The following is a 23,248-nucleotide window of genomic DNA, read 5'->3' on the forward strand; positions in this document are numbered from 1 at the left end:
GTCTGTGTGTATCTGTGTCCGTGTGCATGTGAGAGTGTGTGTGTGTGTAGGAATATCTGTGTGTGTGTGTGTGTAGTGCAATGGTGATCACCTGTAATGTGACATGAACCCAAGGTCCCGGTTGAGGCCCTCCCTATGGGTACCGAACTTAGTTATCAGCCTCTGCTCGGCCACTTTCCTCTGCTGCCTGTCCCGAAGTCCACCTTGGAGGATGGTCACCCGAAGGTCCGAGGCTGAATGTCCTGGACCACTGAAGTGTTCCCCAGCTGGGAGGGAACCCTCCTGTCTGTTGATTGTTGTGCGGTGGCCATTCATCCGTTGTCGTAGCCTTTGCTCAGTTTCCCCAATGTACCATGCCTCTGGGCATCCTTGCCTGCAACGTATAAGATAGACACGGTGGGAGGTGTCCCCATGCGTAATAGTGGTATCTATGTCCACAATCTGATACGTCTTGCAGCGCCTACCGTGACAGGGTTGTATGGAATTGTCCTGAGAGCCGGGCAGTTTGCTACGAACAATGATCTGTTTGAGGTTTGCCGGTTGTTTAAAGGCAAGTAGTGGAGGTGTGGGCAAGGTCTTGGTGAGGTGCTCATCCTCATTGATAATGTGTTGCAGGTCACAAAGAACACGGCATAATTTTTCAGCCCCTGGAAAGTACTGAAGAACGAAGGGTACCCTGTCGGTTGCAGCCCGTGTCTGTCTCCTGAGGAGGTCATTATGGTTCCTTGCTGTGGCACGTCGGAACTGGCAGTCGATGAGTTGATTAGATTAGATTACTTACAGTGTGGAAACAGGCACTTCGGCCCAACAAGTACACACTGACCCGCCAAAGCGTAACCCACCTAGACCCATTCTCCTACATTTACCCCTTCACCTAACACTTTGGGCAATTTAGCATGGTCAATTCACCTAACCTGCACATTTTTGGATCGTGGGAGGAAACCGGAGCACCCGGAGGAAACCCACGCAGATACGGGGCGAACGTGCAAACTCCACACAGATAGTCGCCTGAGGCGGGAATTGAACCCGGGTTTCTGGCGCTGTGAGGCAGCAGTGCTAACCACTGTGCAACCGTGCCGCTCACTGAGCATTGTACCCCGTTCTTGTGAGGGCATCCTTGAGTACTTCCAGGTGTCCGTCACGTTCCTCCTCATCTGAGCAGATCCGGTGTATGCGTAGGGCTTGTCCATAGGGAATGGCTGTTTTAATATGTTTTGGGTGGAAGCTGGAGAAGTGTAGCATTGTGAGGTTGTCTGTGGGTTTGCGGTAGAGTGTGGTGCTGAGGTGTCCGTCCTTGATGGAGACGTACGTGCCCAAGAATGAGACAGATAGTCGAGAGTAGTCCATGGTGAGTTTGATGGTGGGATGAAACTTGTTGATGTCACTGTGTAGTTTTATCAGTGACTCCTCGCCATGGGTCCAGAGGAAGAAAATGTCATCAATGAACCTGGTGTACAATGTTGGTTGGAGATCCTGCATAGAGAAGAAATCTTGTTCGAACCTGTACATAAAAATGTTGGCATATTGGGGTGCAAATTTAGTCCCCATGGCTGTTCCGTGTGTCTGGATGAAGAACTGGTTGTCAAAGGTGAAGACGTTATGATCGAGGATAAAGCAGATGAGTTGTAGGATGGTGTTTGGAGATTGGCAGTTGTTGGTGTTGAGTACTGAGGCTGTTGCCGCTATGCCATCCTTGTGTGGGATCCTGGTGTAGAGTGCGGAAACATCCATTGTGACGAGGAATGTTCCCGGTTCAACTGATCCGTGGATGCTGAGTTTCTGTAAGAAATCTGTAGTGTCGCGACAGAAGACACACACACCCTTATAGACACACACACTCCCACACTCCCACATGCACCCCCTCACAGACTTAAGACACTCTGCACTCACTACACACACACACACACACTTTCTCACTCACAACCCCCACCCCAGACAGACACACACAGACAAAGACCCACATGCACACATATATTTTGTGGGGTGAATTTGTACTTGCAGAGTTACATTGCACTTTGCTCAAAAACTGCATACATTCATGTAGAACTCTGAGCTCAAAAACTGCATGAATTTATGTAAAACTCTGTTATCTCACTTTTTAGATTAGAATCAATCTAAACATCAGGTCACAGACAGAGAACACAGGGGTCTAACACCTTCAACATATTGTCTAGCTATCACCATTTTTAACAGCTAACCTGAGAATGCAACTTTTAAAAAAAGGGTTTTGTGATTTACACATGAAAGAAGTGAAACTATCACTGTATTCTAACAGATGAAAGGCTTAACAGATAATCAATTTTTCAATGTATAATTTCAGTTACATCACACTGCAAATTTTTGCTATAAATTCTGTGTGTTAGGATTGAGCCCTCCACTACCACCTTATGAAGGAGCGACGCTTCGAAAGCTAGTGTGCTTCCAATTAAACCTGTTGGACTATAACCTGGTGTTGTGTGATTTTTAACCATATATATTGGAGTAATTGTCAAATTTTTGTGGACTACATTTTAAGATTAAATTTATGGCGTCGACTATTACATGGATATTATTGTTGAGGAGTTAAAATTCATGCCCATCAAAATTCATACTGTATCATTAGCAGAAACCCAATTGATCTCTAAACAAATAAAGGAAAAACACGATGGAATACGATAATGTTGAAAACCTGGAGCGAAACGCAATGGCTGGCACACTGACTCATAAATGTTGATCTGTTATCTTTGAAGAACTAGGGTCAACCTTTACATGCGATACATGGAACATTTGAGATCTTTTGGCCAAAATAGACCATCAACTTTTAATTGAGATCAACTTTTCCTTGAGTATACACAGGAACTGTTTCCACTGTCACAAGATGGGTCACCTTGATGCCACTTGCTGGAAGGTGATGGCTAATCAGAGCATAACACGGGAAAGGTCTTCGCCTTATTGCCCACAGCTTTAGAAAGGCATCATCAAACCCTCAAAATGGGGATCAGGGCATCAACACCCTCATGACTGGGACAAACTGGAATTTCTTCAGAGGCAGAGGATTCAATGAAAGATTCAAAATTTTGCCCTTTTGAATTCATTAATGGAGTTGAGGTCAGAGGATCAAAGTGAGTTATAAGGAGAGACTGGATAGACTAGGACTTTTTTCCCTGGAGCATAGCAGACTGAGGGATGACCATATATAGTACTATAAAATCATGAAAGGTTTAGCTAAGGGAGATAACCAACAGCTTTTCCCCATGGTAAGGGAATCTAACATTAGAGGGCACAGATTAAGGTGAGAGGGGAGAGATACAAAAGGGTCCAGAGGGGAGATTTTGTCACACAGAGGGTGGTGAGTGCCTGGAATAGGCTACCAAAGATAGTGGTGGAATTGAGTTTCATCATTTAAGAAACATTTAGACAGGTACATGGATAGGTTGGATATGGAGCGATATGGACCAAATGCAGGCAAATGGGACTAGATTCATTGTGAAAACTGGGTGGTATGGGCAAATTGGGCTGAAGGGCCTATAACCATGCTGTAGACCTCTATGACTATCTTTGAAACTAAGCAAAGAAAATGTTTTTAGGACTGAACCCTCCATATTGGATGACATCTCTGTGCTCACTAGGATCGGTTCATAGACAGTGTCCCCTCTAAGCTGCACAGCCACTCCAAGTGTCCTGCGTGCTGATCGCTGTGCCAACACATTCACTTTTGGTTTCTTTAACTGCTGCCACGAACAGCCTTCATAGGTCCACACAGATTCTGGGGAAAATAGGGGAACCCAGCTCATGAGAACCTACAAAGTAGCTCATGAGTACCTCACAGCTGAAATGTGTTGCTGGAACAGCGCAGCAGGTCAGGCAGCATCCAGGGAACAGGAGAATCGCCGTTTCGGGCATAAGCCCTTCTTCCTGAAGGGCTTATGCCCGAAACATCGATTCTCCTGTTCCCTGGATGCTGCCTGACCTGCTGCGCTGTTCCAGCAACACATTTCAGCTCTGATCTCCAGCATCTGCAGACCTCACTTTCTCCTCCATGAGTACCTCACAGCAAGGCAAACAAACAAGAAACAATGCACCAACAACGAGAACTTTTTAACCGGGGGGGAGATTTTATTGAGAGCACAGTTCAGTGGTCCATATAGGATAGATAAAAAGACCACAGGAGTAAATGCTCTGATTGACAACCAGATCACCAGGAAACATAATTGGCTGTGTCATATCAACAAGTTGAAGCAATACTCGAAAGAAAGCAGTAAAACTGCGGAAATCGGAAGGAAACACAGAGAATGCCAAAGAAACTCAGCAGGTCTGGGAGTTCCGTGGTTAGAGAACATTCAGCATTGAGTTCAGCATTTTCTGTTTTTATTTTAGACTTCCAGCATCCATAATATTTTGGTTTTATTTAAATTGTTGATAAGCTAAGAGTCAGGTTGACAGGTGTCCATAATTTTGGTCTAAACTCACAACGAGTGGCAATTGGGAGTCAGCAACAGAACTCAACTTCACTGTTAGTAATCAACTTCAGAAAAAGAAGAGAAAAGCAGGGACAAAATAACAAAAAAAGGGAAAGTTAAAATAACATTAGTGATCATTGGCGATGGTCATTATTTGGGTTGAACTTCTCACAGGTGATTAGTGATGAACAACAAATGTTTGTCATGTTGGTGTTGCTCACAGTCCAGGGAAGAACATTGTGGTTATTTTACCAAAGAAATAATTTGTTAACAATTTGATTCAGTTTTGGTCCATCAAGACTGTTTAACCTGATTAAGGGTTTGTTCTAAAAAGTTAGAAACCTGGACTACTGACAAGAGATTGTGAATCCTATCGAGAAATGTTGGGGATTTTAAGTTCAGTTAATTAACTTAATCTGGGGTTTGAAAGCTAATGTCAGTAAAACGACAGTCATGGCTGTTGTAGAAATGCTCAGGTTCGGAAACATTCTCCAGGGAAGGGGAATCTGAATCTTTGCCCAGTTTGTGCTGTGTTAAATTCCAGACTCAGAATGGTGTGATCAAATCAGAAATGGCCAAACAAGTCATTCAGTTATATCAAATATGCTACATTAAACATTTATAATCCAGATTGACTTCAGGAGGCCAGCAAGGTAACTCACTTTCTCCTTTCAAAGGCAATTATAGATGTCCATGCCAATAAGACCCATGAAAGAAATTGAAAAAAAGATATTTCTCTTAACATTTCAGTTCACATGCCATGTTAAAATGAAGCATGGAAGTGGGGGGAGTCGGGGGGGGGGGGGGCGCTGTGGGAGTGTTTGAAAAATGATATCTTGAATGGAAGAATATAATATCATCCCCTGTTAAATATCATAAGTGGGATTCCTGGGGTGTCCGACACCCATTTGGATGTAAAACCATTACGTCTGTAATTACAAGTGACCTCTGCAGCTTATCAGTCACCATAACTGGGGAAGTCATTGCTCTTTCTTGACCCTTCAGGATAAAGTTGCCATACTTCACAAGCAGGAGTGAAGAACAAGTCATTTTCCCGTAAGTTCAAAACCACAGTGTTGTGACTTTATGGTCTCCTTCTGAATTTGTTTGATGAGGAAGTGTGTAAAAAGTAAACATGTCTTCATTATGGACGGGCCCAGTGTCAGCCGGGGAGACCCCGACATATTCAGTGAAATGGAAGCACAGTTGGGATCAAAATTCTTAGTTGTTCATTTTTGACAAGTTAGAAAGATGGCAATAGCTGAACACCATTCACAAAAACCTGACAACTCAAATACAGAGGAACCTCGATTATCCGGCATTCGATTATCTGAATTTTGGATTATCCGGCAAGATCGCAAGGTCCTGATGCTAGCGTAAACTATGTTATCCGGCATTTGATTATCTGAACACTCGATTATCTGAACAAAATATTCCCCACTCATATCATTCAGATAATCGAGGTTTCTCTGTATAACTCCAGTGAGTGAGCAGTTTATGTTCAATTTCAAAGCAACACGGAATAAACACAGCAATTCAACTTTCTTTCATTTTTTAATGAAAAATGAATAGTTACAAGGCACAAAATCTGTGTCTCACTTTTCAGTGAAAGCAATATTTGTGGGCATGCGCCTCCTTGAAATATTGAAATTTGGCGAAATTTGCATTTTGCTTATCTTAAGTAGTTTGTTCCTTTACAATTAATAGATATTCAACTTCATATGATCCAGTTGAGTTTCAGTTCCTAGCCTTCCCCTTGGAAATATAGAAACAAGGGAAATAGGAGCAGGAGGAAGCCATTCAGCTCTTCGAGCCTGCTCCACCATTCAATATGATCATGGCTGATCATCCTACTCAGTTCACGCTTAGCCCTAAGAACTATAACTCCTCTTGAAAACATTAAATGTTTTGATTTCAACCACTTTCTGTGACAGAGAATTCCACAGGCTCAGCACTCTCTGGGTGAGGAGGTATCTCCTCATCTCCGTCCTGAATGGCCCAGCCTGTTCCCTTACAGTGTGACTCTTGGTTCCATATTCCCCAGTCATTGGGAACATCCTGCATTTACCCCTTCTCATCCTATTAGAACTCATTTTGCTAGTAAAAACGGGATCTGCTGGAAATGGGGGCAGGGATAGAAATCAAAGGCCCTGAGGTGACCTCTGGCTTGGGGCCCTAGCCCTGACCCGACCTCTCACCTGAGAAATGTTTGCCCTCTCCTAGAGCCCCAGGACCCCAGTTATTGGGCCCTGATGCTCGATATTTTGAAGCCTGAAATGGAATCAGATTCTCTATCTCCGGATTTCATCTGTCATTTCTAAGGACTCCCCTCGCCCACCCCAAAGTTGGATGAGTCTGCAGAAATCCAGTTCATGGTCTTGTTTTTGTTTGGGTTAACATTTGCCGTTTGACATCACAATCCCAACGTTGACAAAACGTTTGAGCCGGGAAGACAGGTATGATAGTGGTGAGTTGAGGGGCTACTTGGCAGGAGCAGGCCAATAAAAGCCCCATTCAATCAGGCCTGGTGGCAGCCGTGTATTCAGCATGACCCCTGTGTAGCTTGGGAAAAAAAATCTTCTTTTATTTTAGTCTGGGAAGTTAGCTGAAGTGGTAAAACAGATGCTCTTAAGAAAGTTGTGTAGTTCAACCGACATTGAAATTACAATGTAGCAACACATCATTCAACCCAATCACACCACACTGTTATTTATTCTCAGCAGGAGCCTGATTCTTTGCCTAACTTGTTGCTGTACCCCTTTGTAAAGTTCCTGATGAAAAGCTTATGCTCAAAACGTTGATTTTCCGCTTCTCAGGTGCTGCCTGACCGGCTGTGCTTTTCCAGCGGCATACTCTTTGACTCCCTTTGTAAAGTGCCCTAAAGAGCTTTGATAAATCCCGTGATCATGAAAAGCAGTATGTAAGTGCAAGTCTTTCATGTTTTCTTTTTAATTCCCCTTCAGCCATCCAACTAATCTCTTCTTAAATATTCATCCATCTAGAATAAAGAAGAAAGAATTGAATTGGCTCTGGAGTTTGAGAACTGGAGCTATACATCGCCACAATATGGTCGTGACAGAGGATCACAGGAACTTGCGTTTCCGCCCCAGTCAGTCCAGTCGAGTCTATTTGGAAACTTCCTGGATGATGTGATTCAGAATACTTTGTGTTTCTCCTTGTCATTTGGAAAGCAGTAGCACAGCAAAAGGGAATGAGTCCAGACAACATCCTGCAGTGTTATAAAAAGGAAATAAACTCATCCGTCTGGCCGCCTCCACCTATTTAATCTGCAGTCTAAAGTTATACAAACGGGAAAAACCCAAAGTTTCTCAGTGGTAGAGGAAAGCCTGTATTATCCTTTATTAATCAGAGTCCATTGACACTGGCTGATCTCAGACTTTCTCAGCACAGGTAGGTTCCGTTGCTTGGCTCCAGGGTCATTGTAATTCTGGCTGATGTTGTTGAGCAATATCAATTGTCTTATTCATTCTCCACCCCACACCCTCTAATTTTCCTGTTCTTGACTTCAATGTAAAAGCAAAACAAGGGTGGTGAAAAATGGATGGTTTAATTAACAACTGCTCTGTCATGCAGAGTTAAGATGACTTCCCTTTCCATGTAAAGGGACTGCCAAGATTTGATTCTGCAGCGAATGTAATAATTGTAAGAAGGTCCACCAGGTGAACCTCATATAATATGAGTTCCCTAATTGGGGCTGTTAACTTGGTCCAATCAAGGAGCCCTGGCTGACAGATATAAACAGGAGTGTCAGAGGCTCTATTCAATCTGAGAGATGGCTGTAAGGGAGCTGGACCTGTATCAAGTACTGTGCATGTGTAAATAAAGAGTTAACTTGGTGACGGGTTATTTCAGTGAATGATAGGAAAGGGACATAATTGAATAAGGGGAAGGGTTTGGAGTTGGATTGAATGATGAATCCTTGATTGAATGATGACTGACCCTGCAATCACTGATGGAATGATCTCACAGCGGTATTCTGTTTCAGGTGGGACACATTGAAAGCTGTGCTGCTCAGTATTTGATTGAATCTTCAAAGTAAAAGTGTAAAATGGCTATTTTTGGTTGTTGCTTTTCCTTTACAAAGATCTTTGCCAGGATTTGTGCTTAAAGTTGACAGTAAAATATCTTAACATTTAAAAGAAAAGAAACAAATCTGGCCAATCTGGTGATTACAGGCTCAGCTAGGTGGCATATGTTGCCAAATGCTCATCCCCTGCCCCCACACGCACCCCCAACCTCCACCACCACTCCCCAAAATCCCTGTCAAAATGGTCTGTTTGATGCAAATAGGGGACATGTCATGTTCAAAAATGATCTGGTACCACAGGGTCCATGGGAAAGAAATGAATAAATATTATTTTGGTTCTTTCAGGAAAATTCAGTATTCCCTGAAAGGGAGTCCATCAGGGAAAAGGCAATAAGACTGATACTCCAATTTAGACTTTTCAGAATTTTGCAAGAATCTGGCTGAATTTGACCTTTTATACACATGGTCACAACACTGACAGCATTATGACACATGAAGAAAACATTTTTAACAATGGGCACCACTTACAACTTTTGGTCATCCCAAAGTGTTATTTTTAAAAATTAATTCAAAGGATGAGGGCAAGCTGGCTAGGTCAGCATTTATTGCCCATCCCTAATTGCCCAAAAGGCAGTTAGGAGTCACATGTAGGCCAGACAGGTAAAGATAGCAGCTTCCTTCCCTAAAGGATATTGGTGACCCAGATAGACTTTTCCTGACAATCAACAATAGATTCATGGCCAACATGAGACTCTTAATTTGAGATAATTATTGAATTCAAATTTCACCATCTGCTATGTTGGGATTTTACCCAGATCCCCAGAACATTCCCTGGGTCTCTGGATTAACAGTCCAGCAATAACACCACTAGGCCATCACCACCTCCTGCGTTCTGCTACAGGAAATTTGGCAACCAATTTACACACAACAACATCCCACAAACAGCAATGTGATAATGACCGGATAATTGTTTTAGTAATGTTGATTGAAGCAAACAGTGGACATTGTTGGCATCATAAATGTCAATTCTTCTGCTCCGTTTCCTGACATGCAGTTTTCCATTGGGAGCACATTTTGAGTATTACACACATTAATAATTTGGGTAATACACGCATTGGTCAATGATGGTCTAACCAGTTAATGGTGAATCATGACTTTACAAAACTTCCAGCAGATAATCTACTTGAAACATTGGGTGAGAATCTTTTTGAAGTTCATGGATTCCAAATATTTCCTTTCTTTCAGCCAACCTTCAATTCAGCAAAACAGGAACCATTTAATCACTGAAGTGCCACTCTATTTCCTTATCCCAATGACTGACAACTCTGGATGGGAGGATGGGATTTGATAAGTATCTCCTTCATGACTCTTAGAGAGTAATATGTTTGAAAATGTGTCACATAACGGATGCAATCAGTAATCTTGCCAGTTCTGTGATTACCCATTCCAATCACACTCAATCCCTTCTGATACTGGCCTACTGCTCATCATTGTTTAAGTTCCCAAGCAACATTTTTTACTTTGTCATAAAAACATTCTACTCAAGTATTTAATGTCTTGTTGTTCATTAAGTTAATGAATTGTCAGTCTTTCTTTTGAATGATTATGAGACAAAGTCACATGTCTCATTTGGAGTACAAGGTTTAACCCGTAAAACGAACACACATGGTATTGTTGAAGGGGTTGTAAGTTGGATGAGACATCGCATTCTGCCTTTGTTTGCTTGTTATGTCAGTTCAGATTGGCAGGAAAGATCCTATCTCCTGCCTTAACCAGCATCATCAATAAATGGAGTGAGATCGTTAAATCAGCTCAATGGCAGTGGAACATTTTTTGAGCAGATTGGTTGCTGCATTAACTTCCACAATGAGAGTGAACACAACTTTCAGGAAAATCCTTGCTAAAGTACTTTGAGGCATTTTGGAAAAAACCGAGATGCATTAAACAGCAATGCGAATATCCTTTTCCTAAGTGGCAGCTCTGGCAATTGCACCAATCACACTTAAGAAAAGTCTATGCAATTTTCCTGCAAAAAACAGTTAAACAGTTGTGCCACCTGGTTCTTCTGCTTTCAGGTAGAGTTAACTGATGTCTCAACTTCTCTTGCACTGTTCCATAAAGGTCACTCCTCAAGAAACCAATTTTTGACCATTATGAATGTTGACAGTTCATCTGCTGCTCCATGATGTCTCTGACATTGAGGTATTGCAATGTCACCCAGCTATCTCTTCACATTGAAGCCTGTTTCTGATAGACACTTTTAAGAACAACCTTCCCTGTCACTCTGAAAACCAAAACAGACAGAGCACTTGCAGACAGCAAACATATATTTAAAACGTGAAAGCCAATTCTTTTGTTGAAAAATGTATTTTATTTTACAGACCTAGAAATTATTCCTGGTGAAATAAATGGACCTCTTGACTATCTCACATGGCTTTCCTTGTCCCCTATTCCAACAGAAAAGTCAACTTCTTACATTAACTGAGTTGATGCTGATGGAAAAAAAAGCAATAGGAGGAATATGCAGCCAAGCATGCTTAGCATATAGGCTTAGTTAGTTCAGTTAGCTGGACAGCTGGTTTGTAGTGCAGAATGATGCTAACATAGAACATAGAACAGGACAGCACAGGAACAGGCCCTTTGGCCTACCATGTCTGTATCAACCATGATGTCATGCTAAACTAATCTATCTGCTTGCACATGGTCTGTATTCCTCTATTCCCTGTGTGCATGTGTCTGTCTAAATACCTCCTAAACATTGCTGTTGTATCTGCTTTTTTCATTTCCCCTGACAGTGCATTGCAGGCATCTACCACTCTCTGTGTAAAATAATGTGCCTCACAAGTCTTTAACTTTTCTGCTCTCACCTGAGACTTATGCTCCCAATTATTTGACATTCCTACCCCGAGAAAAATACTCCACCCTATCCATATATGCAATAATTTTAGGCATGGTAACCCTCAGGTTAAATCACCACCAGTTGTCTCTCTCCAATGAGGGAGCAGTTCTATGGTCTGGTACAACTGGCAACTTTACCTTTACATTTAGCATTCATCTGCTGGTGTGACAGTACTTCCTAAATTATTAAAACATACTTGAAATCGAGGGAATAGCAGTGCCACAAGTTCCTCCATGCTGCTGTAAATGCAGAGGGAAAGGACTACTGCCTTACTTGGCACTCATCCAGAATTCCAGGAACAGAGCCATTCGAGACGGTATTATGGGAGCACATGTGCCAGGTACCCAGTGGCATATCAGGATACCTTGCCAAGCCATTGGGGCAACAGGTCCAGGCTCGGTCTTAAAGTTTGGAAGATAGAATTTCCTGTAACAGCAGCTGAGAACCGAGTGCAGTCTGGGCTGTCTTGCAAAGCTCTTATGTTCCTTGTTTTCAGCTGAGCACATCAGGACTGGGGGCTTCCATTGAGGAACTTACTGGTGCCAATGGAATGCTGGGCAAAAATAAAGCATAAAGAACAACTGGCAGGTCTGGAGAAAGAACTGAAAAGTAACAAATTAGAGAAGGCACCAGCCCAGAAATGGCCAAAATACATTTAGCTGACATAATACAAGCCTATGTGTAGGTTATTTCTACTAATACATTTCCTCCTTCAATTGACGATGAGAATGAAGCTCCCAGGGATTTTTAGTTAGGAGCTACAGATGTTTGCTTTGCCGTCCATTCGGAAGTGTGATAGGTTGAAGAGTAGGCTGGGTTAGTGCGAACGTATCTCTGAGACACTTACTGCTGTATTAAGTCTAAGGCTGTGTCTCATGACAACCCTGAGTGGTTCATATTGCAAAATGCAGAATGTTTGTGAAATGCTGTGCGAGTAAAAAAACATGGAGATGTCCAGATAACCTCAATCAATATAGATGAAAGAGTTGGAGTGATATCACTGACAGGGATACTGCACATGTACATTTTTCACATGCATACAGAGAGCATTTTGGTTCAGTAGATTGTCTAAGTCCAATGATATTTGGCATCTGGTTAATTCCTGGGATGGCAGGACTGACACATGAAGAGAGACTGGATCTATTAGGACTATATTCACTGGAGTTTAGAAGAAAGAGGGGCATCTCCCTACAAAATTTTAACAGGCCTAGACAGAGTAAAGGCAGCTCAGATGTTCATGACGTCTGGGGAGTGCAGAACCAAGGCTCACAGTCAAAGGATGTGGGCTAGGCCATTTAGGACTGAGTTGAGGAGAAATTTATTTACTCAGAGATTGATGAGCCTATGGAATTCACTGCCACAGAAAGTAGTTGATGCCAAAACATTGAATGTTTTCAAGAAAGAGTTTGTAGTGATTGGAACAAGGGAGTGCAGCGTAGATTCACGAGGTCAATTCCTGGAATGACAGGATTACCTTACACTGAAAGACTGAAGCGACTGGGCTTGTATACCCTTGAGTTTCGAAGACTGAGAGGGGATCTGATTGAGACGTATAAGATTATGAAAGGATTGGACACTCTAGCAGCAGGAAACATGTTTCTGCTGATGGGTGAGTGCCGAACCAGAGGACACAGCTTAAAAATAAGGGGTAGACCATTTAGGACAGAGCTCAGGAGAAACTTCTTCACCCAGAGAGTGGTGGCAGTGTGGAATGCTCTGCCCCAGAGGGCAGTGGAAGCCCACTCTCTGGATTCATTTAAGAAAGAGTTAGATAGAGCTCTCAAGGATAGTGGAATCAAGGGTTATGGAGATAAGGCAGGAACAGGATACTGATTAGGAATGATCAGCCATGATTATATTGAATGGCGGTGCAGGCTCGAAGGGCTGAATGGCCTACTCCCGCACCTATTGTCTATTGTCTATTGTGAGATCCTTGATTAGGACACCAGTGGACAGATAGAAATAAGAGATTCAGAGAGTCTCCTCACTCTCAGAACTGGCTCTGAGCTAGCTGCCAGAGTCCATGTACTGTGCATATGTAAATAAAGAGTGATTTGGTGACAGGATACTGACCTCGTGCAGTTATTTCAGAGTTAGATGCAGCTCTTCGAGCTAAAGGGATTAAAGGCTCTGGGGAGAAAGTGGAACAGGTTACTGTGCTCAATGATCAGCTATGATCCAATTGAATGGTGGATCAAGCTCAAAGAGCCAAATAGCTTACTCCAGCTCCTATTTTCTATGTTTTTGTGTTTCTACCCATTTTTGTGGTACATAATTATGATATTATATATATGATATATAATGTGTGTCTAAGATGAAATTCAATTCACCTTCAGAGATATTGCCTGGCCTATGAAGTAATTTGAGCAATTTCTGTTTCCATTTTATGTACTGTGGGTATAACTAAAAACTGCATGAGGAGAAAGAACCAATAATCCACACACTGGGTGTGATGTTATTTGCTCTTGGTATGTTAATATTTCTTAATTACATTATAATTTGCATTGATCTCAGCAGAAGCACACTACAACTTGCTGCAGTCATTATTGTACGGCATCTAACTGATTGGTGTTTGGCTGAAGGCCAGATTCAGAGAGGAAGTGGCTGTTTTCTTTGAAGTACATTTGTCAGACAACTTCATAATCAGATGTAACTGATTGAGAAGGATAGATGAGGCAATCTTCCTACAGATCATCAGTCTTTTTTTTGGATTAAAAGGCTGAGCAAAATATCTGCAACGGAGGAGATTGTCAAGCAGTTTGCTCAAAATTATAAAGGGATAGAAACAGATTAGTTGCAATAATCAAAGGTTCTAGAATAAGGAAGATTAGGAACAGGAATAGGCAATTCAGCTCCTCAAGCCCCTTCCGCCATTTATGACAATCATGGCTGATCACATCTCAGCTTCAACTCTACTTCCCTGTCTACTCCCTCTAACCCTTCAGCCCATAACTAATTTAAAATCTTTTATCTCCTCCTTAAATTTATTAATTGCCCCTGCACTCTGATGTAATGATTTCTACCGATTCACAGCCCTTTGAGAGAAATAATTTATCCTCATCTCTGTTTTAAATCTGCTACCCTGTATCCTAAAACTATGACCACTACTTCTCCATTCCCCACATGTGGAAACATCCTTTATTTTGTCAATCGCAATTACTGAAAGATAAAAGATCAAAATCCATCTAGTTCTTTAACAGCTTTAGCTGTTGCATGATACAATGACAAAGGAGTTGTTGATGAATCACAGTGATTAATCTCTGTCAATGAGTCCACAGCAAACCCAGACATGAGGTGAGGGAGGTCCCAGGCTTGGAGACCTTTGCAAACCCTAGGTCTGAAATCATCTTTTTACTCGCAAACACTTTCCACTTACTACATACCATCTCTCAAAATGCTCATGTATCATATTCCAAAATGCGACATAAGTGTAAAAAAAATTAGAATAAAGAGTTCGGTAATTGATGTAATGAGCCACAAGAATATTTAAGAAGAGGTCAGTTGGGCAGTTGATGGGGGATTCAAAAGAAACCATGAAAAACTTGCATTTTTGTCGTTCTTTTCATGTCCACAGGATTTCTCAAAGCTCTTTATAGCACTTTAGAAAAGGACATGGGAACTGAGTAGGCAAATGGATCAGGCTCTTGCTGAGAATAAATACCAGGATGGACTGATGGGATTGAATGATGTGCTGCTACACTGTAATTTCAATGTAATGCCATATAACTACTCTGTGGGTGCAAAGTGAAATTGCATAATTTTTTTGTACAGACTCTGGTGCAGGTTCATATAAAAAAGTCAGGTCTTTTTGTTATTTTTGTACTTAGCAATAGGTCAGAAATGCTGTAAAAGAGTCATCTCCATTATTGAATTCAGACTATTGTTTAATCCTTTCTTTTAATTGATCCAATTTATAGACATTAGCCTCTTGATTGGTCTGGTGGTGTTTATTCCCTTCCACAATTCATAGACTAAGATTTGCAATTCCAAAAGATGGCACAGTCACCAGCTTGGGGAAATAGGCTCAAGGGGGGCAGTTAGCTCGGTTGATTGGATGGCAAGGTTGCAATACAAAGTAACACCAACAGCATGGGTTCCAGCTGAGCGAGCTCTCCTTTCCCAGTTCCCCCTCACCTCAGGTATCGTGACCCTTAGATTAAACCACCACCAGTCATATCTTTCTAATGAAAGAGCAGCCCTATGGTCTATTTGGACTATAATGACTTCACTGGGCAATACTACAATGCCAGATGTTCCATGTATAGAGGCAGACAGTGTCTCCTAAGGAGCATTCAATTTTGAGAATGGTTCTTGATGCTGAATGTGGAGAGATATTTGATATGAAACCAATAATATAATGGATTAATTCCAGTCAGGAAGTATAACTTCAGCGATGGTTAATAGCTATTTGCTCATTCAGAACTTGAGTATCACAGAAAAATCACATTTTGTCAAAATTTCTGTCTTGCACTCATGAGGACAATATTGAAGAAGACCAATTTAAGGGGAAAAGCAACGTTTATATTGTGTCAAACAAATACAGGCATTGTTGGAGAAACCCAGCACTGGATCTGAAACCTTGACTCTGCTTTCTCTCCACAGATGTTGCCAGACCTGCTGAGTTTCTCCAGCAATTTCTGTTTTTTTTTCAAATTTCCAGCATCAACAGGTCATTAGCTTTTTTGTTTATGCTGTGTGTTGCTTTTTCCCTTAAATTGATATTCCTGAGACTTTTTCTGGTGAGTGCAAAATGAAAACCTTGGACAAAATGTTTTATTTTCAGCAGTACATATCGATGATTATTAGAATATCATTTGTGAAATAGTGCACAGTTCTTGAATGTCTTCCCTGTACCCAGCTAAAGAAAGACCACTGCAAACTTTAGCAAATGTGTTCACGTGTCCACAGTGGATTCCATTGCCTATTTAAAATTTTACTTTGAGCATGACCAGGAAGGACCCAACTGTTTGTGCTTAAAGCAGCTTTAATTGCTTTCAAAGTTATGTGCTTTGTACAGTACAGCGTGTCACTTTGCAGATAATGCATTCTGCACATGAATCAACAGTTCATCCAAATGTGCTCTCAAGAACAATTGATCCTGTCACAGGCTAGAAGCCTTCAACATTTGGTTTATTTTGTATTTGTCTTATTGCTGAAAGTGCATAAAGGATAGAAAGAGATCATTTTCAGTTGAGAAAACTTCACGTGAATGCAGAAACCATTCTGCTGTGAATTAGTATTTCCTGAACGGTGGCATCCTTTCAGAAAGAGCAAGTCCTTCTGATTCTCTACTTTATATTGTAGTGCAGTTTCCATGGCGATGGTTCTCAACTCCCCTCAGTGAGACAATGAGGGGCAGCCATGTTTTCCTGACACCTGCTGCTCCACAAATCAATCACGGACACCTCTCATTAGGGAGAGGCTGGTGCAGTTGAACTCTTTAACAACCAGCAATGTGCAGGACGCCAGAGAATTCAAAATGAAACTGCAAGCACTGACAATCCTAATGGAAATACAAAATACATATTGCATTCAGAGAATAGCCAGTGAATTATTATTATTAAGCCGTGTTAGGTCTGATTCCCATCCTATTTGTGGAGCAAAATGACCAGTTCAGTTTCTCAAAATGCAATTCTCTCAACCTGTAAAAGTTTTGCTGTTGAATGTTCCTACAGCTGTCATTCATCTTATTAAAGTAACAGCAAATGGATTTTTAAGGAGAGTCATTTTAGACTTGAAATGTCAACCATTCCTCCCTCTGTAGGTGCTTCCAGGATTGCTGAACTTCTGCAGCATATTTTGTTTTTGTTTCCCTTAACTGAGAGTTTATAATATAAGGAGGTATTCCAGAAATCTGGTGCATGGAAAGACGTTGAACATGGAAAGAAGCATTCCATACCCTGTTAGATTAATTAATAGGTTTTCATCCCCCTTTGTTAAATCACTTGGGTCCCTGGTCTTGCTCCATTTACATCTGCAGTTTTGTGAAATCCCATTTGTTAGTCCATTCTGTTCTGCCCCAAAACACAAGCTTTGCTGTATTGTTGTGGAGATTCCAGACCACAGAGGCACTGTGCCTTCTCAACAGTTAAATGAAATGATAATGTGTGACATTCCCCTACAAACTCTTCACCTCCCTTCAATGACTGTCTCTGTGTAATGCAGTCAGGGGAGTCAATTAGCTATCTGTATATATAATGTACGTGTGTGTATTGTACACAGTAATTCAGTAAGAATAGAACCCAGGTAATATGAGCATGTCTGTGATTTTATGGCCTTGTAAATAGTTAAGTTTGCATGTATCTGATTCAAGAAGAACCTCACTATCTGTGGCATTTCTTACATGGGCCAACATATCCGTAAAACCACAAGTGGCATAATGGTACCAGTAAGTAGAAATCAGTGACAGTAAGTGTGCACTAAAAGTTTTTGCGAGTGATAATTAGGGTAGGATTTGGACGCTAAAGTTTGAAGAGGTGAAGCAATGTGACATTTGTGGGCAGTTTTTTTACCTTTCAGTCATCCATCACCTGCTTGAGTTCAGAGCTGAAGTTATAACTACAGCCAGAACTAAAGGCTACAAACCTGTGCTGAAGTAACGTGAAGATTCTACCCCTTCACTCTCTTTAAAAAAGGAGCACGAGAGATAGCTGCTGATCTAATTTTTAAACAGCTTGTCATTAAGTGTCTTAAAAAACAGATGCAAAGCTATCATGGAAGAAAATGCGACTTAAAAACACTTGAAGAAAGTGTTTTTTCTACATTAAAGAGACTTACCTGTACCCAGACATACAAAAATCAATTCTGCCATTTTCCTTTTGCAAATTAGCACAAAGATAATACAAATTCCCAGAGGTTACCATCACTTCTCATTTGATGTGAATTCCACATACAAGCAAAAATCTGCTGCTACAAGTTTCCAATTTTTAAAGGGGAAGCAACATACAAGTGAAACAAAAAGAAAGCAGATTTTTTAAAAAAATAAAGAAATAGAAAAAATATTGCAATACCATATAGATTCTTACATTGGCATTTTAACATTATACCACAAGGGAGAAATGGAAATCTAACATCTCGCCATGGATTAGTAACCCATTGATATCTCATCAGATCTTCAGTTATTCAAAAAAGAATCAACCTTTATTTCCTGGATCACCAATTGGCTGGCGAGATTGGCAAGCAGACAAACTTCTTACCTCAGATACTGAAGGACTAAGGAGAATAAAGCCCTCCATTATTTATGATGACCACAAAGATCCTGTCAATATTTTTAGACATCAGAAGATTAAACAGAAATTTGACTCAATGTCTGAATACAGACACTTGAGACTGTGTCATATCGGCAACAGCCAGGCGAAACTATTCATCAATTCATGGGCAGGTGTTGATGCAAAGGTACAGAACGTAATTTCACCAAAGCTAACATCGCTGAGCATCTTATAGTCATTGCATCTACACTCATTGAATCTTTCAGAAAACCCCTTCTGGACAAACCCTAAAAATATATTGATGGTGGTCCCCTAGAGGAAGGATGCCAGTTCAAAGGAATTGTAGTGGACCAACAGCATTTACAAGTGTTTGACTGTGGAACAATATTGCAGCTGTCAACAGGTACGAATCTTCTACTAGACACGGCTTGTCTCACCCATCAATGACAGTGCCCAGAACTTTGTGACATATGTAAGCTGTGTTTCTGTAGATGACATTGGGCTGAAACGTGTAGCAAGTTCAACTGCTCTGAGAAACCCAAAGTAAAATACAATGCTCTCCAGTAGTGTGTAAAGAGGAACCAACCAAGGAACAATGCCAAAAAAGCCTCCAGGGCTCTGTCTGTGACACAAGAGCCTGTCAACAAGGTCCAAATGGTAACCACAACATTACAACTTACAGACCCGAGACAGAGAGTATGTGTGATCAACCTCATATATTACATCAGAAAACTTGGAGCCTTTACCACCATCCAAATGATATTTCCCAAAAGAAATGGACAACATGTGTAATATACCAAGACTGACACTGATGCAAGTGCAAATAGGATCCCTTTTGTGCATCTGACATGAGATGCACTCAGGAAAAGGGCACAGTGTGGAGCATTTCCACAAGATGAACTAACACTTCCAACATGTGCAACATTATTTGTCATTATTGGCATTATTGTTGGCATTATTTGTCTTAAATCTCAATATGGATCCTTGGGATGGACATCTGAAATATTTACAAATCACTGACACAGATGGACCACCTACCATCCATCTACCAGCATATTACATATGGTCACAATCCACAAGCTAACAAATCCAATAGTTGCAACATGAAAGATTTTAGACTATAACCTTGAGTCTGTCTGTCACCCAACTAACCTTTACCCAGACCAGTTTGAAGTTATCAGCAGCATTAAAGGCAATTTACAGTTACATCTCAAGCAAGTCATAATTTGACAGGCTGTAGGTCAAGACGTGCTAGATTGTAGATATTTAGGCTCAGAAAATAAAACTTGCTTCATAGCTAAATATTGGCCTGTTACTAATAAGTCTATCGATTGACTAATCAAGTCCCATAAAACATGACAATTCCATTAATCTCTACAATCAATTGAACCTCTCCTTCCATGAGATTCATTCCAAGCAGTGGTTTAAAACTCCCACTAAAGTGTTCCATATCCAAGTATACAATTCCATTCTGATGACTATTTTACCAAATTCCATTTTTGTACGACAAATCAACGATATCAATAGCACAATGGTAGTTGACACATTAACTGCCATATTCAATATGCTCAGTGTATCTCAACAAATTGTATCCAGCAATAGTCTGCAGTACACTGATGCACCCTTCCAAAACAGGTGCAGGAAATTGGGTGTTCAAGAGAAGCTATCTTCTCACCATCCTCCACTGAATGGACTCACAGAATGCACACTAAGTACTATAAAATCCAAGATCATTAAATGTAAAGTGACATGCCAAGATTTCGGACAGCAATATTAAATCTACGTGATATTTCTCTTGGCAATGGTCTACCATGATCTCATGTACAGAAGATCAGCGCATATCTTCTCTTTTACAAACTCACTATCCAACCAAATGTACATGACACATTGTTGGAAAGAAGGGAAGAAATTGTACAAAGGTCTGATCAATGCAGACAGTTATTCAATGTGGACCAGGACAAAGCATCAGAGTATGATATTTCCACACAAATACACGAGCTCATGGCAAGATATTGTCATCGCATTTCAGCCAAGGTCATGCAATGCTGCGATGAATAATGGTCCAGTGCTGCAAAGAAATAGGCAACATTTCCAAACTTCATATCATCAACCACAGGATGACTACTTAATAACTGACAATTACTGACTGGCAGAAGGCAGAGAATAACGATAAAGGGTCTTTTTCAGGATGGCAGCTGATGGCTTGTGGAGTCTGCAGGGTCTGTGTTAGGATCACATCTGGTCATGTTACACATTAATAATCCTGATGAAGGAACTAAAGGTGTTGGTGCTAAGTTTGCAAATAAGACAAAGATAGGTGGGGGGGCCAAGTAAAGGGATATGGAGAGACAATCAAGTGTTATAGAGAAAAGGCAGAAAAGTAAATTGAAGATTATCAGATCAGCCCTGATCTCATTAAATGCTGGACCAGATTTGATGGGCTGATTGGCCTACTTCTGCTCCTGGATCTTATGGTCTTATTAATATCATGCCAGATATCAATCACATATCCACAACAAATAATAGACATCCATCCACGATGACAGACAGCTACTAACAAGCTGAAACAAAACCATTTAGTCTTATTAACTGTATAAGGACCTGATTTGGTGATGTTGTATGTCCATCATGGCGTTATTTGAATGTATAAAGATAATTATACTCAGTTCTTTTTATTATTTTCCTATTTAACTCTGACATCCTAATTCACTATAACAATGCTATTGGAAAATGAATCCTATCTTTTAAAAAGGAAGGAGGTAAGTTGTATTATGACACAGATTCCAGGTTACATAGGTACTGTAACTTTAATAACAGGTACATTACATCATGATATGTGATGTTCCAATATACAGATACCTGCATTGCCTTCAGTCACTCACTGTATAAATAACAGACAGGGCAGTCAGGCAGCTCAACGTGTGTAATGTACAGTAGCATCAGTAAGCATGGAACTAACCGTGTAGATCTGTGATATTATAGCCTTGTAAATATTTAGACTCATAAATAAAGTTAAGATATATGACTTAGCAAGATTACCTGTGGCGTATGTTATGTGGGCTGACATATATAGAAAATCACAAACAGCACCAAGGTTATTCCTCAAACCCAATCCTTTAGCTGCCATGCCCAATTCCCCTGGTCTTCCCTCCCTAAATTCTGTTTTAAAAAGGCTTCATGCCAACACTTTTGTTTAAATTCATTCACAAAGTGTGTGTCACCAATGGCTAAGGTAGCATTAATTCCCAATCTAAAATTGCCCTTGAGAAGATGGTGGTGAGCTGCCTTCTTGCTGCTGCAGTCCACATTGTGTAGGGACAGCCACTGTGTTATTAGAGAGGGAGTTCCTGGTCTTCAGCTGAGTGGCAGTGAAGAAACAGTAAGGTTCCTTGTTGTTCTTTGACTATACTTTTGTTTGCCTTCACTTCGAGCTTCTGCTTCTCCATTTCTTATCATGAATAATTCAGAAATGTTTTCCTCCTACCTATCTCCTGAGGTGTACTGCCTTCGACCTGAGGAGCACAGCAGAACAGCTCTTGTAGAATACATCAGCATCACCAGGTTCACAACTGAATTAACTGAAGGAAACATACTACACTCACCTAATATGTTTCACATTCTGCTTCCATACTCTCAGTTTCCTATTGTCCAATAAAAGCTTATTAATATTGGATTTGTGTCCTATTTGTATGGTGTAGCTCAATTTACATATTAATTAGACATTAGCAGATGGAGAAAACTGAAGCTAGGGCCATTTGTTACTGGGCATTATGCTTTGTAGCAAAATAAAATGCAACACAACTGAATATTTATAGCTGACATCAAAATGCAAATAGCCTTAAATTTCTGGAAGGATGCCAAAGCCTACACTTAACTTTTGGTGAGAAGCCTTTCATGTGCGCAATCTGCCTCTTTAAGTTTCTAACACAAGAGATACTTTTCATATATAAAGCAGTATGCATTTTTTATATTGAGATGCATTTAGTTTAATAACCTGTGGACCTTGGGTTATATAATTAAGAATCAGCTATACAGTTACAATGTCTTGTTTTTATGTTCCAACTCATTACATCCCTCTGTCTCCCAAACTTTCTTAATCTCCCATTGTGTTACCCTATCCACTCACTCCTTCCTCATGCCACCTATCTCCAAGCCCTACCTACCACATTTTCCTAGTTACTATCAGTTTTGAAGGGTCACTGGACTCAAATTTTAATGCTGCTTTCTCTCTACAGATACTGCCAGACCTGCTGAGTTTCTCTTGCAATTTCTGTTTTTGTTTCAGATTTCCAGCATCTGCAGTTCTTTGTTTTATTATTACATAATGTAGTGTACTTCGAGAATGTGCTTCTTATATCATAAATTGATTTGAAGTTAAATGGACAAATGAGTCCCTTTAAGAACAGAAGAGATCTCGGTAAGATCATCCCTCAATTTTCTGACTGCAGGGACTGCAGCTTTATGTAACCCATTCTTATAACCTAACCCTCAAATCACAGTGGACTAGGGAGGGGGCATCATTCTGGTATATCTGCCTTTATTCAATGACCAGTATATTGGTCCTTGGATGCCGTGCCCAGTCCTGAATGCTGTCTCCCAATTGGCATCTCTCCAATGCTCTATTCTGCTTCCTTCCTTTTGGAATCCATTTCTA

This window comes from Chiloscyllium plagiosum, chromosome 27 (genome assembly GCF_004010195.1).
Source record: "Chiloscyllium plagiosum isolate BGI_BamShark_2017 chromosome 27, ASM401019v2, whole genome shotgun sequence".
Lineage (NCBI taxonomy): Eukaryota > Metazoa > Chordata > Chondrichthyes > Orectolobiformes > Hemiscylliidae > Chiloscyllium > Chiloscyllium plagiosum.